Below are 15,978 nucleotides of genomic sequence, written 5' to 3' on the forward strand. Positions count from 1 at the left end.
CGAGTTCGACCTCCAATATGAAGCTCGGACGGCCATCAAATCACAATATCTGGCCGACTTCATCGCAGAATTCACAGATGCCCCAGAAATCCCCACAGAATGGAATCTCTATGTGGACGGTTCTTCAAATAAGACTGGAAGCGGCGCAGGTGTGATAATAGAAAGCAACCAAGGAACCCAAGTTGAGCTCTCCCTTAAATTCGGGTTCCCGGCCTCAAACAATCAGGCGGAATATGAAGCATTATTAGCTGGTTTGAAGCTGGCTAAAGAGGTTGGAGCTCAAAAACTCAACATTTACAGCGATTCACAAGTAGTCACCTCACAGATAACAGGGAGCTACCAAGCCAAAGATCCCACCATGAAAAAGTATTTGGATAAAACCAAAGAACAACTCGGACAACTCGGAGAATATAAGATCCGCCACATACCCCGCGAACAAAATACCCGAGCTGACGCACTCTCGAAACTAGCCAGCACCAAACCAGGAGGCAACAATAGAAGCCTCATCCAGGAAATGCTACAGAACCCATCAATCTTGGAAGAGGAAAAAGTCCTAGCCGTAACAAGTCAGGACCAAGGATGGATGACCCCCATAATTAACTACCTCAAAATAGAAACACTCCCCACAGAAGAAAAGGAGGCAAAGAGGTTAAAAAGGGAGGCACAGTACTACACTATCATAAACAACATCCTGTACAAAAGAGGGATCTCAATACCATTACTAAAATGTGTGCCGACCAACAACACAAAGGAAGTGCTAGAAGAAGTACACGGCGGCATTTGCGGCAATCATCTCGGAGCACGAGCTCTCGCCAAAAAAGTACTCCGGGCGGGATTGTATTGACCAACTCTACAGAAAGAAGCTACAGAACTTGTAAAGACATGCCCACCATGTCAGAAACATGCCAACTTTCACATCGCCCCGCCATAAGAGCTCATCAGTGTAACTTCGCCTTGGCCGTTTGTAAAATGGGGACTTGATCTTCTCGGACCCTTCTCCCAGGGATCAGGACAAGTTAAATTCCTCATAGTAGGGGTAGACTATTTCACAAAGTGGATCGAGGCAGAGCCCCTAACCAACGCCACTGCTCAAAGAAGCTGGAAATTCCTATATAGAAATATTGTCACAAGGTTCGGGGTTCCACACTCCATCACCACAGACAATGGCACTCAATTCACAGATGCAGGCTTCAGAAAGTTAGTAGCCGACTTAAACATAAAGCACCAGTACACCTCTGTGGAACATCCGCAAGCCAATGGACAGGCTGAAGCTGCCAACAAAGTCATATTGGCCGAGTTAAAACGGAGATTACAAGACGCAAAGGGAGCTTGGGCAGAAGAGCTTCCACAAGTTCTATGGGCGTATCAAACGACGCCACACTCCACCACAAAGGAATCCCCCTTCCGGTTAGCATACGGAATAGAGGCAATGATTTCAGTAGAGATTGAGGAAAGATCGCCTAGAGTGGTTCATTATAATGAGGGAGCAAATTCCCAACTTCAAAGGGAAGAGTTCGACCTACTACCTGAAATCCAAGAAAGAGCTCGGATCAGGGAAGAAGCACTAAAGCGTCGAATGGCTTCCAGATATAATCAAAGGGTAGTGCCGAAAAGTTTCGCAGAAAATGATCTTATCCTAATCCGAAATGTTATTGGAACAACTCGATCAGGAGAAGGAAAGTTGGCAGCAAACTGGAAAGGACCCTACCGAGTCGTGGAAGTACTTGGGAAGGGCTACTACAGACTGTCCGAACTCGATGGACGAGAGCTTCCCAGATCATGGCACGCCTGCAACCTAAGAAGGTACTACAGCTAAAAAAAGTAAAGATCTCACTACCGGATGCACTCTTTTTCCTGAAAAGGTTTTTTAATGAGGCACCAAGTTGAGACTCATACACTATCCGACTTAAAGGGATGAAAAATTCCCACATGTATATATTTGCACTTTCCTTTAATAAAATATATTTTAGATATTCTACAAGTTTTCAAGACGCATTAATCTGAAGCATTCATCGTCCGATTATAAAGCAACAGATCGGCATAAAGTGAAAAGCAACTTCACTGCACGATCACGATAAAGACAATCGTCCGATAAAGGTGAAAACGCGATTCACCTAAAAGACGATCTAAAGATAGCAACCACCTTCTACAAATCGGCAAAGATGAACACAGAATAATGTAAGAAGTTATCGAAAGTGATCCGAAAAAGAACCTGACGAGGTCTTATGGATTGCTAAATAATAACTTAAAGACTGGCCGACGTAAAGAAGTCGGACCAAGTCAACCCAAGTTACAAGTAAACCCTGGAAAGAGGTCTAGCCAACCCTATTAAAGAGGATTACTTTAACTTAGAAGGGCCCGACATAACAAAGTCAGCCCAAAATGAAAAAGTTATAGAAGTAATCCCGGAAAGAGATCTGATAAAGATCCAAGAAAGAGGATTACAAAATAACTTAGAAGAGACCGACATAACGAAGTCGGTTTCCTACAATGAACAAATTATAAAAGTAATCCCTGAAAGAGACCTGACAAAGGTCCAAGAAAGAGGATTACAAAAATAACTTAGAAGAGGACGACGTAAAGAAGTCGGCCTCCTACAAAACAAGTTATAAAAATCCCTGAAAGAGACCTGACAAAGGTCCAAGAAAGAGGATTACAAAAATAACTTAGAAGAGGACGACGTAAAGAAGTCGGCCTCCTACAAAACAAGTTATAAAAGTAATCCCTGAAAGAGACCTGACAAAGGTCCAAAAAAGAGGATTACAAAAATAACTTAGAAGAGGACGACGTAAAGAAGTCGGCCTCCTACAAAACAAGTTATAAAAGTAATCCCTGAAAGAGACCTGGCAAAGGTCCAAAAAAGAGGATTACAAAAATAACTTAGAAGAGAACGACGTAAAGAAGTCGGCCTCCTACAAAACAAGTTATAAAAGTAATCCCTGAAAGAGACCTGACAAAGGTCCAAAAAAGAGGATTACAAAAATAACTTAGAAGAGAACGACGTAAAGAAGTCGGCCTCCTACAAAAACCAAGTTATAAAAGTAGTCCTTAAAAAGAGATCTGGCAAAGATTCAAAAAAGAGGACTACAAAAATAACTGGAAAGAGGACTAACGTAAAGAAATCGGTTATGAAAGTGCTAAAGATACAAGCAAAAGCGAGAAAACCGAAAAACAAGTTGGACCCACACAACCACAACCTCAAAGGATCCAAGCTACAAACAATAAGTACAAAGCAATCCAAAGAGGCCGAGCCGCAAGATTTCAACACTCAAAAACCAGAAGAGATACCAAGTTAAATGCAAAAAAGCGTGATATAACCTACAAAAGTTAGAAAGCTTCAGAGGCCACCAAAATCTACCTCAAAAAGCTAGAAAGATACCTTTGTTTTCCAAAATAAAAGTTGCTAGGCAAGTGACTAGAAAGTGTCAATAGTTAACAAAACAATAAAGAGTTTAAAAGCCCACAAGCCGGACCAGCTACACAAATGTTCAGAGAGAAATCAGCAAACATCGGGAGCCTTCTTGGCAGCATCATTAGGGGGAGAAGGAGGGCGAGTCTGAATAGGCACAGCATCCACAGTTCCTTCCTCACGGTTCAGAATCTGGCAATCCGGATCGGCTACAATCGGAGGAGCTGAAGAAGTCGACACTTTGGCAGAGGACACAGGGGGAGGTTCAACATCATCATCCTTGTCATCAGGGACAATCTTGCCATCCCTGACAATGTTATCCAGGCTGAAGAGGGTAAGGTCGGCCTCGGGAGCAATAACCCGAACTTGTTCCTTCAGGTTTTCGTAAGCAGCAGTCACACTGCCAACGAGATGACCCTGAAGCTCAGAGTAATCTTCCCGGGCACTCTCCAGCTCCCCCCTCAAACGCATCACCTCCCTATAAGACGTAACGTAGCTATCCTTATGCATCAGTACCGTGTCCTCTGCCAGCCGCACAGAAGCTGCCAAAGCAAGAGAATTCGCCTTCTCGTTCTCCAAATCCTTCTCTAACTTGGCAACCTTTACCTCAAGCTCCTCTTTAAGGCCCTTCATCCGGTCGAACTCCTGCTTCGCCTCCTCCATAAACTCTTTGGTGGCATGGAGAGGAATATTCTGAGCAGTTCGGTACAAAGCAGCCCCCATATACGCCATTTTTATACTGTTTTGGGCCATAAATTCCAGATGGCGAAGGATAGACACATCGTCCATAGGAAGAGCACCGTAGGGACCGATTTGCTGATCCACGAATTCGATCACATTGAAGTCGGGAGCATCAAAGTTGAAAGGCTCAGCCGTTTTTTGTTTCTTATTGGAAGGAGCGCCAGAAGGAGCGCCAGAAGTTGGTGGAGGGTCAGCCAGACGAACTCAGGGAGTGGGGATCACCTTCCTCGCCCCAGGAGAACTCGGCATGGACGGCTTCACATGCACTTGGGAAGATCCCTCCCCGGCCGCCTTGGTCTAGATGTTTTTAGCAGCAGTCGCCTTCTGTGCTCTTTTAAAAGCCTTCATAGATTCATTATTCTTCATTGCCTCTGCAAATAAAACACAACAGTAAGAAATTAAGCTGCAAGTCGGAAAGGCATTTACAAGCAATATAAACAGATAATAAAGGGAAAATCAGGAACGCAAAATACCCAACTCGGTTTGAAGAAGAGAAGGATTGGTTAAAAATTTCTTTGTATCAAGATGGGGAGGTTGACCCCAGTGTTCTTCCAAGACGGTCACAAAAGCTTGCTCAGTTTCATCCAACATCTCCCACGTGTATCTGGACACTCTCACATCTTTTTGCCATTCCAAGGGAAAGGCGGGCTCATCATTTTCATCCAGAAAAAAGGGCCAAGCTCCTTCAACAGCTTGGACCTTGAAAAAGTAATTTTTAAAATCGCGAAACGATTTGTCAAACATGGAGAAGACCTTCTTCCCCTGGGAAGATCGAAAGGAGATCCAAGCTGCCTTCTTTTTTACTATTCCAGGCTTCGTCAAGACAAATAGATAGAAGAAGAGAGATTGCGAGGCAGGAATACCGAAACCATCACACAACAATTGAAAAATTTTCATGAAACCCCAGGAATTAGGGTGAAGTTGAGAGGGAGCAACATTACAGGACCATAACAGGTTGGTCTCAAATTCAGTAAAAGGGAGGGTGATACCCAGCTGACCAAAGAAGAAGTCATAAGCATAGAAATAAGGGCGATCTCTAACAACCCGAGTAGAGAAACAAACTCTCTCTTCAGAAGAGGGAGGGACAAGTTCATAATTCTTTTCATCACCTGCACTACTACAGACCCTATGAAACTGCCTAAGCTACGCACAAAACTCGGAATCAACCAAAGAGACACACATAAGAACCATTGAGTCCACCCAATCGGCCATGCCCTCAGGAACCTGGGAAGACATCTCTACAACGTTATTGCGAGAAGACATGAGACCAACTAATCCTACAATAAGAAAAGAAGAATGGATTACTAAAAAGCATCTCGGACAAAGGGTGAAACAACTCGACCAATATGATACAGAAGAACAAAAAGGAAAGGAAAACCCCAAGACTCAAACCAAAGTCCTGGGGCATCCTTTGGAGGCAGTAACAAAGCACCGTTTCAGGAAAAAACTACCGCTTACATTCCAGCATCTCTCAAACAAGAATAGAAGACCTCAAACAGTGAGCATTTTCATAGGAGAAAGACAAAACGCAAAAAGCACAGAAAGTCATCAAAACCACTATCTTCCTACAGTCTATCAGTAAAGAACAAGCATGCATCCCCAAACATCAAAGCACGACAAGTAGAAAGCGTCAAAGATACTTCCTTTTTTAGGATCAAACAAAATTATCACTCAAAGCTTCGAAACCAAAAGAACTAACAACAGGCAGAAGCCCTAAAAATAGCAAGCAACAGGAAAAGCGAAAAATCATGCAAAGAGGCAAAGAAACTACATAACACACCACGATCAGGCATAAGCAAAGGCAAAAAGATCCAAACTTTCTCCAACCAAAATCAAAACTTTCTCAAAATAAATGGCGTAAAGGAAGGAAGGAAGAAGAACCAAACCTGAAAAATGGGAGAAAAGCTGCAAAAGAAAGCAGAAAAACGGAAGGCGAAATCCAAAATCACCCCTCTTCCACGAAAACAGCAACAAAGCAAGCGTCGTAGGAAGGAGCTATGGACTCCAAGCCAGAAACAGAAAGCGAGAGAGTAAAGGGAGAAGTTACGAAGAAAGAGTGAAGAAGAGAAACCGTTTCCTGAGTGTAAAGTTCAAAAATAAAAAAGTTAAGGGAAACGGGGCAATTAATGCCAAATTAATTGGGGCATTAAACCCTCGCACGTTCCCCATAACAAGGCGCTAATACAAAAGCGCGCGCTTTTAGAGGAAAATGTTCTACATTCAAAAAGGTTCTACAAAAGAGGAAGTCGACAAAATACTCGAGTTCGGATTCACCCGAGAAGGATCGAAGTCCTAAAACCAAGACTCGACCTCCAAAAGAAAGACCGAGCTCGAGCAGGGGCACTGTTCATACCCTGGGTCGAGCTATCCGACCCGGGATGATCGGCAACAAAGCGAACGACCTCTTTAGGTCAGACTATCCGACCTCTTCCCAAAAGAACTCGGCCAAATCGACAGGAAAGCCCGAAAAATAGGCCCAACTCAAGGAATACAACCCAGATCCAAAGGCAGTCCAAGCCTATAGAGATAAGGGTGGTTCCATTGAAGATAAGCTGACCTCGCCAAAAGATAAGATAAGATAAGATAACTAACTTATCTTATCTAAAAATGTCACTCTACAACTACTATAAATACGCTGGAGCACCCAGGTATAACTCATACTCTAATTCTACAAAAAACCTACGTAATACCCGTGCTAACTTAAGCATCGGAGTCTCTTGCAGGTACCCCCCCACCCTCCGGTGACCAAAGATCAGCAGTGCAGCAAGTCCAACAAGTCAGACACAACAGCTCTGGCCGCCACCAGCCAGCCGGACACGCCATCTCCGACTAGTACAGAAGATCTCATCCGAGATTGACCTCCAGTTTCAGGTAACCCCCGGAACAATACCTATGATGCTCCATTCAGAAAACATGTCAGAAGGACACCTTCTGATCAATTGCTTGTATCTTTCCCAAGCTTCATAGAGGGATTCACCTTCCTTCTGTCTGAAAGTCTGAACCTCCACTCTTAGCTTACTCAATTTTTGAGGTGGAAAGAATTTGGCCAGAAAAGCACTGACCAGCTTTTCCCAAGAGTTCATGCTTTCCTTAGGTTGTGAATCCAACCATATCCTAGCTCTGTCTCTTACAGCAAAAGGGAAGAGCATAAGTCTGTAGACCTCAGGGTCAACCCCATTGGTCTTGACAGTGTCACAAATTTGCAAGAATTCAGCTAAGAACTGATGAGGATCTTCTAATAGAAGTCCATGAAACTTGCAATTCTGTTGCATTAGAGAAACTAATTGAGGCGTCAACTCAAAGTTGTTTGCTCCAATGGCAGGGATAGAGATGCTTCTCCCATAGAAGTCGGGAGTAGGTGCAGTAAAGTCACCAAGCACCTTCCCTGCATTGTTGGCATTGTTGTTGTTTTCGGCTGCCATGGCTTCTTCTTGTTTGAAAATTTCTGTTAGGTCCTCTCCAGAGACTTGTGCTTTAGCTTCTCTTAGCTTTCTCTTCAAGGTCCTTTCAGGTTCAGGATCAGCTTCAACAAGAATGCCTTTGTCCTTGCTCCTGCTCATATGAAAGAGAGAAGAAGAAAGTATGAAATCCTCTATGTCACAGTATATAGATTCCTTAAGATGTCAGAGGAAAAGAAGAATAGAAAGAGGAGGTAGAAAGGAGAGAATTCAAACTTATAGAGAGAGGGAGTCCGAATTGCACATTGAGGAAGAGTGCTAGTCCCTTAAATAGAAGAAGGAGAGAAAGGGGAAAAGAATTTTTTGAAATTAAATTTTGAAAGATTTTTAAATAATTAAAAGAAATTTTGAAAAAAATTGATTGATGATTTTCGAAAATTAAAATTGAGAAAGTGTTAAGTGATTTTGAAAAAGATTTTGAAATCAGAAACAAAAAAAAAAAGATATGATTGAAAATTATTTTGAAAAAGATGTGATTGAGAAGATATGATTGAAAATCAATTTAAAAGAAATTTTTAAAATTAAAGTTGATTACTTGACTAACAAGAAATTGAAAGACATGATTCTAGAATTTAAAATTTGATCATTTCTTAATAGGCAAGTAACAACTTGAAAATTTTGAATTAAATCATTAATTGTAGCAAGGATTTTCGAAAATACTAAAAAAATGGAAAGAATTTGATTTTGAAAAGATATGATTGAAAAGATATGATCTGAAAAAGATTTGATTTTGAAAAATTATGAAAATTTGAAAAAGATTTGAATTGAAAACAAAATCTTCCCTCATGTGCCATCCTGGCTTTAAACGCCCAGAATGGTATCCATTCTGGAGTTTAACGCCCAAAATATTACCCTTTTGGGCGTTTAACGCCCAGCCAGGTACCCTGGCTGGCGTTTAAATGCCAGTTTTCCTTCCTCACTGGGCATTTTGAATGCCCAACTTTTTCTGTGTAATTCCTCTGCTGCATGTTCTGAATCTTCAATTCTCTGTATTATTGACTTGAAAAGACATAATTTTGAAAATTTTTGAATTTTTAATGATGAGAAACAATAAAATGAAACTAATCATGAAAAATCAAGATCAAAACAAATAATGCATGCAAGACACCAAACTTATAAATTTTCATATTAGAGATACTAACAAATTGAGAATGCATATGAAAAACAACAAAACACACAAGACAAGAGAATTTAAAGATCAGAGCAAGGAAATCATCAAGAATAACTTGAAGATTAATGAAGAACATAATGCATATATTCGAAAATTGCAAGAAATTAAATAAAACATGCAGGACACCAAACTTAAAAATTGACACTGGACTCAAACAGGAAACATAGATTATTTTTGGTTTTATGATTTTATAAATTTTTTTTGTAATTTTTCAAAAATTAATTGGAAAAGAAAATAAAGATTTCAAAATTCTTAATAAGAATTCCAAGAATCATGCAATGTTAGTCTAAAGCTTCAGTCTAAAAAGATTAGACATGGCTAGCCAAGCTTCAGCAGGATATTACATACAACAGCCAAATTGATGAGAATCAATCAGCTTTTGTGATGATAAAAACATCATCTGAAACTCTAGAATTCATTCTTAAAAATTCTGAAGAATAAAAATAAAACAAAGTTACCTAATCTAAGCAACAAGATGAACCGTCAGTTGTCCAAACTCGAACAATCCCCGGCAATGACACCAAAAACTTGGTACACGGAATTGTGATCGCACACTTTTCACACAACTCCGTGCAGCTGACCAGCAAGTGCACTGGGTCTTCCAAGTAATAAACCTTATGTGAGTAAGGTTCGATCCCACGGAGATTGTCGGCTTGAAGCAAGCTATGGTCATCTTGTAAATCTCAGTCAGGCAGATTTAAATGGTTATGGAGAATTGATAATTAAAAGATGAATAAAACAGAAAATAAGATAGAGATACTTATGTGATTCATTGGTGAGAATTTCAGATAAGCGCATGAAGATGCTTTGTTCCTTCTGAATCTCTGCTTTCCTATTGCCTTCATTCAATCATTCATACTCCTTTCCATGGCAAGCTGTATGTTGGCTTTCACCGTTGTCAATGGCTACCTCCCGTCCTCTCAGTGAAAATGGTCCAAATGCGCTGTCACTGCACGGCTAATCATCTGTCGGTTCTCGATCATGTTGGAATAGGATCCATTGATCCTTTTACGTCTGTCACTACGCCCCAACACTCGCGAGTTTGAAGCTCGTCACAGTCATCCCTTCCCAGATCCTACTCGGAATACCACAGATAAGGTTTATACTTTTCAGATCTCAGGAATGGCTTCCAATAATTCTAGCCTATACCACGAAGGTTTTAATCTTAGATTAGAAACCCAAGAGATACACATTCAAGCTTGTTTGCATGTAGATCGGAATTGGTTGTCAGGCACGCGTTCATAGGTGAGAATGGTGATGAGTGTCACATAATCATCACATTCATCATGTTTTTGAGTGCGAATGAATATCTTAGAGAAGAAATAGGCTTGAGTTGAATAGAAAAACAATAGTACTTTGCATTAATTCATGAAGAACAGCAGAGCTCCACACCTTAATCTATGGTGTGTAGAAACTCCACCGTTGAAAATACATAAGAACAAAAGGTCTAGGCATGGCCGTGAGGCCAGCCTCCCAAAGAGGGTTCAATCATCAAAGCATGATTAAAAGATTGATTGAAAGATTCCAAGATGAAAATACAATAGCAAAAGGTCCTATTTATAGAGAACTAGTGACCTAGGGTTTACAGAAATAAGTAAATGATACAGAAATCCACTTCCGGGTCCACTTGGTGTGTGCTTGGGCTGAGAATTGAACCTTTCACATGTAGAGACTTTTCTTGGAGTTAAACGCCAGCTTGGGTGCTAGTTTGGGCGTTTAACTCCAGCTTTTATGCCAATTCTGGCGTTTTGACGCCAGAATTTTTATGCTGACTTGGAACGCCAGTTTGGGCCATCAAATCTCGGGAAAAGTATGAACTATTATATATTGCTGGAAAGTCCAGGATGTCTACTTTCCAACGCAATTGAGAGCACTCCAATTGGGCATCTGTAGCTCCAGAAAATTCACTTAGAGTGCAGGGAGGTCAGAATCTAACAGCATCTGCAGTCCTTTTTCAACCTCTGAATCAGATTTTTGCTCAGGTCCCTCAATTTCAGCCAGAAAATACCTGAAATCATAGAAAAACACACAAACTCATAGTAAAGTTCAGAAATGTGAATTTTTAATAAAAACTAATAAAAATATATTAAAAAGTAATTAAAACATACTGAAAACTACCTAAAAACAATGCCAAAAAGCGTATAAATTATCCGCTCATCAGTGGGAATGGTTTAAAGAGAGGTTACTGGTGTTGTGATGGCTAAAGGTATTCTATTGGTTGTTATTAAACTGATGGGGTTAGTGGGTGTTGTTAAACTGGTTTGGTCTCTGATTTTGGTTTTCCCACCCAAAGTTTGCGTGGTTTCTCCACCCAGGAGTAAAGGTGTTAGAGTAGGGGGTCATTCTGAGGTTGTCTTAAAGGATTGCCCATTTAATTCACTTGCTCTAGAGAGGATTGTCCATACTCCATTCCTTTACCTTCAGAAAATCCATTACTCATACCATAAGAATTCTCTTGAGAGCTTACTGCCGAGACTTGTATTCCTCCTAGGTGTTGAGTAATTGCATTCATTTGTTAGGACATAATCTTATTTTGAGCTAATAGAGTATCCAAAGCACCTAACTCCATGAAGATATTGATTGTTGGCCACCATCTTAATCAATTCTTGTGCTTCCTCAATGGTTTTCTTCATATATAAAGATCCTCCAGTTGAAGTGTCCAGTGCCATCCGTGAGGTGGGAGTGATCCCATCATAAAATATCTGAAGCTGGACCTAGTCAGCAAACATATCATCAGGGCACTTTCTGAGCATCTCTTTAAGCCTCTCCCAATCTTCATATAGGGATTCTCCTTCTTGCTATCTGAAGGTATGAATATCAGTTCTGAGCTTAGTAAGCCTCTGTGGTAGAAAAATTTGTTTAGAAACTTAGTGACCAAATCCTCCCATGTAGCTATGCTCTCCTTGCGCTGATTCTCTAACCACTGCTTAGCCCGATCCCTTACAGTAAAAGGAAAGAGCAACAAACGATAAACCTCAGCCGAGACACCATTTGTCTTGACCGTATCACAAATTTGCAGAAAGTTAGAAATAAACAAATTCGGATCCTCCTGTGGGCTTCCACTGAATTGGCAATTCTGTTGAACCAATATGACAAGTTGTGGCTTCAATTCAAAATTGTTGGCTCAGACAGTAAGTGCAATGATACTGCTTCTACAACTATCTGGATTAGGATTAATGTATTATCCGAGAGTTCTCCTTGGTGGATTAGCATTATTATTCTCTGCCATATGTGGCTCAGATAATTCTTCCTCAACCACTTCTTCTGTCTCTTCTTCAACGAATTGATTTCTAGCTTGTTTTCTCTGCTGTTGAAGAGTTCTTTCAATTTCAGGATCGTACTGAAGCGGTTCTTTATCCCTGTTTTTCTGCATAGACAAAAACAACAAGGAAATCAAATTGGAACTCCCTTCACAATACCGAAGGGAATTCTCAGAGGGGAAATAAAAAGCAAAACAGTAAATAAACAAAATTTAAAAGGTCTAATCTAAGTAATCAATTGATTGTCAGTTGGTTATCCACAATTAATCCCATTAACGGCACCAAAAACTTGATGCCAAATTTTTACAATCTACAAAACACCGGCAAGTGCACTGGGTCGTATCAAGTAGTAACCTTAGGTAAATGAGGGTCGATCCCACGAGGATTAACGAGTTAAGTAAGCAAAATCAGTTGATTAATCTAGTCAGACAATCAAATTAGGATTTTGAAGGCTTTTGAACATAAACAGAAACTAAACAAGGCAAAACAGAAACAAACAGTGAGCATGAACAAGATAATATGATTGAGAAAGCTAAGGTTTCAGAGATGTTAGTTGTTTGTATCAATACTATTCACTTTCTATTCTAATCATGCAATGATTCTTTTATGGAAAATCATTAGTAATTAAACCCCAATCCTTGGTGATTCAATTTCTCTTTACCCTAATTAAATAGTAATCCCTTAGTCACTTAATCAAGAAAAGAGTTGAAGAAAAAAACCACACAATTCATAAGAGTTTAACCTAGTTGATTCTATGTCACTTATCAATCTAATTTCAAAACTTACAAATTATGAGAAGAGGTTTTCAAGCTTAATTCAATTAATCAATTTTCTAAAAGATTAAAAAAATTCAAGTCATAGAGGAATTGTTTCCCAACATATTCCAACCCTTTGAGATGAAGAACGAAAACCATTTCTTAAAGAAGAATCAATTGCATAAATTAGAAATAGAAAAAGTTATTGCATTAATCCATAGACTAACAGAGCTCCTAACCTTAACCGAGGAGAATTAGAAACTCATGCTTGTTCTTGAAATCATTAAGAAATTAAAATTGCAAAGTGACCAAGTACCGAAGAGGTTAAAACCCTCTTCCCTAAATACTAACCTAGCTAAAACAGAATTCAAATTCAAATTTCAAAAACAAATTAAAATCTAAAACAAAATCAAATATTTTCCTAATTACTCTCCACCGAGAAGATATCTTTCTTGATTTCTTGTGATCTTTAATAACTGTCAACATTAATTGTGAATGATCCTCAAGAGTTGAAATTTTTGAACAGAAAGTCTTGAACTGAGGTTCTGGAAGAGGTAGTGAGGCCCAAGTAGTACATGGCTCAATTCACGTTATACTTGACTTGAAAGTGTGCTCTTTAAGTGTCATTTATGGGCTCATGTACAATGTGAAGTAGCTGCGTTGTACGTGAGCCAATTTTCTTAAGTTGCTTGCCCTAACGTAATACGTGAGAAACTCCACATATTACTTGAAATTCAACCTGTGCGTACGCGCATTTTGCCAAATTCTTCTATTTTGTGCGTACGCATGCTTGTGTGCGTACGCACATCTTCTGCGTAGTATGTGAGATTGCCTACGTACTACGTCAATCATTTAATGTTTGTGGGTTATGCGTACGCATAGGTGTGTGTGTGTATACACACACTTTCTTTTCCTCCTTTCATGTAGTACGTAGTCTTGTTTACGTACAACGCCCATTCTTCCCTTTTTGCTTTCCAGGAGTTTTCTATTCCAGAGGGCTTTCTGCTTCCATGATTCTTCTATTCCAAGAAGCTTTCTGTGTGCATGCTTTTCACTCTGTTTCTTTTGTTTTCCTTCTAAAGTTTCCTATAATCAATCAATTCAACTAATCAAAGTAATATTCATTCTAACCTTAAATTCATTGATTATTTAATAGAATTTCTTAATAAATCACTTGAAATTAAGAAGGAAAATACTAAAGATGCGCACGCATCAATGACTTAAGGAAAAAGAAGAACTAGGTCGTGGTCAAGATTTTTTAGGATCAAGTCTATCCTTAAGGTCTATAAATAGAACAAGTTTAGAAGGATAGAAGGGACTTCAATAGAAAAAAACACTAAATCATCATACAAAACTCTACAAAGATTCTCAATCTCAATGACATAACGGAAGGTGATGGAGTGCAAGTACATGTGAGTGTTTGGAGTCAACCTTTTGTTTATTTCCTTTATTGTTTTTGTTTCTTTTATTTTAAATTTATCTGTTCAGTCATTTTCAATTTATCTTGTTCAAGCGCACTAATTTTTGTTTACTTTAAATCTCAGTTATTTTATTACTTATTTATCTTTGTTTTCATTCTCCTTGTCTAGTCAAGTATTTCATTTCTTTTAAACTTCAACTATATTATTTTATTTAGGTTATTTTTTCAATTCGATATCTAACTTGGTCGAATTTAATACATTTTTCTTTCTTGATATAAACACCAAATAATTCCCGGGTCAAGCTCACTCTATTTTTAGAGGAGTCATATCTCCTCCCCGAATTGAGATCTTGATACAAGATTGATTCGACACCCTGTCGAGTTTACAAAAAATCAAGTGAAGCAAAATTGGCACGCCCGGTGGGACCCTGGTTAAGTCAGGGTGCCAAGCTGTGTATGCAATTATGCAGTGGTAAATTAATAATGTCTGATAGAGCCTCGTCTTTGACTAATACATCAAATAATGATATTGAGAATTCCACGAGAGGCCCTGAGACAGAGATTGTCTCATCGACTGGCACCTCAAGGCGAAGGATGAACCCAATTGTCACAGAAGGAATCCCAGCGGCTGTGCTCGTCATATGGCCTCCATATGAGCTACCCCTGAATTATTTTCCACTTCTAGATAATCCTAATATAGGATATATATAGGTGGTGCTACTACCACAAGATATAACTCTTTGTACAATCTAGTACCGCTTCATCTAGGTTATCCCCTAATGGGGATATATAATTATAATCCTGGCATGGAAAACTACAATATCTACCAATACTTGATGAATAACCCTCCGTATTTAGTGTCAGTATCTATGCCACAATCTACTTCTACGATGCCAAATGCCTCTTCGACACAAGGCACAGGGGCACCTAAGTTGCCCATAGAAGGGGCACGTACCTCCATTTTCCCAAATATGTCGAGATAGATTTCTATCGGAATATCATCTCCTAATACAGTCGAATCCTTGGCTGTGTTTAGATAGCAAATCGAGGATAGCCATAGTGATTTAGTGAATATGCTTACTCAGCAGATGGCTACCGTGCTAAACCCCATGATAGAAAATAACAATGCTAAAATAGAGCAAGTTGCTTGACGAGTCGATGATATTGTAGGAGCAATCAATCGACCTTTTGTACCACCCTAGGCGGGATACACGTTAATAACCCCTCTAATACTAAATAGGGAGATGACGCAAACAGGATATTAAATGAGGCCAGGACAATAATGCTACTCAAATTTATGGTAAAAAAAAAACCTAAGTTGTCGAGCAAATCTTGAATAGAGCAGGGTTGAATATAGGGGTGACAAATCAACCTTATTTCATATCCCCCTTTCCAAATTATGTCTTGTAAGATGAACTCTCGAGGGGAGTCAAAACTCTTAAATCCCTTACAAAGTTTGTTGAAAAAAGTGGAGAATCGACTATAGAGCACATTGCTTGATATACAGTCAAAATTGGTGAGCTGGCCAAGAATAAATACTTGAAAATGAGCTATTTTCCTTCTTCACTCACAAAAAATGCATTCACTTGATTTTCAAACTTGCAACCTAATTTGATCCATAGTTGGGTTCAATTAGAAAGGAGTTTTCATGATCTATTCTTTAGGGGAGAAATAAAGGTGACTTTGTCTAATTTATTCACAGTAAAGAGAGAGAAAGTTGAGTCAATCGATGATTATCTCATCTGATTCAAAAATATGAGAAAT

At 39.4% G+C, this 15,978-nt stretch overlaps 1 non-coding gene across 1 annotated transcript; it reads left to right on the top strand.

Moving 5' to 3' along the window:
* Nucleotides 1-11,506: 11,506 nt before the first annotated feature.
* On the top strand, nucleotides 11,507-11,610 carry LOC112760664 (small nucleolar RNA R71). The gene has a single exon (XR_003181094.1). It is a non-coding gene; the product is annotated as a small nucleolar RNA R71 (small nucleolar RNA).
* Nucleotides 11,611-15,978: the final 4,368 nt, after the last annotated feature.

This window comes from Arachis hypogaea, chromosome 16, assembly GCF_003086295.3.
Source record: "Arachis hypogaea cultivar Tifrunner chromosome 16, arahy.Tifrunner.gnm2.J5K5, whole genome shotgun sequence".
In the NCBI taxonomy this organism is placed as follows: domain Eukaryota; kingdom Viridiplantae; phylum Streptophyta; class Magnoliopsida; order Fabales; family Fabaceae; genus Arachis; species Arachis hypogaea.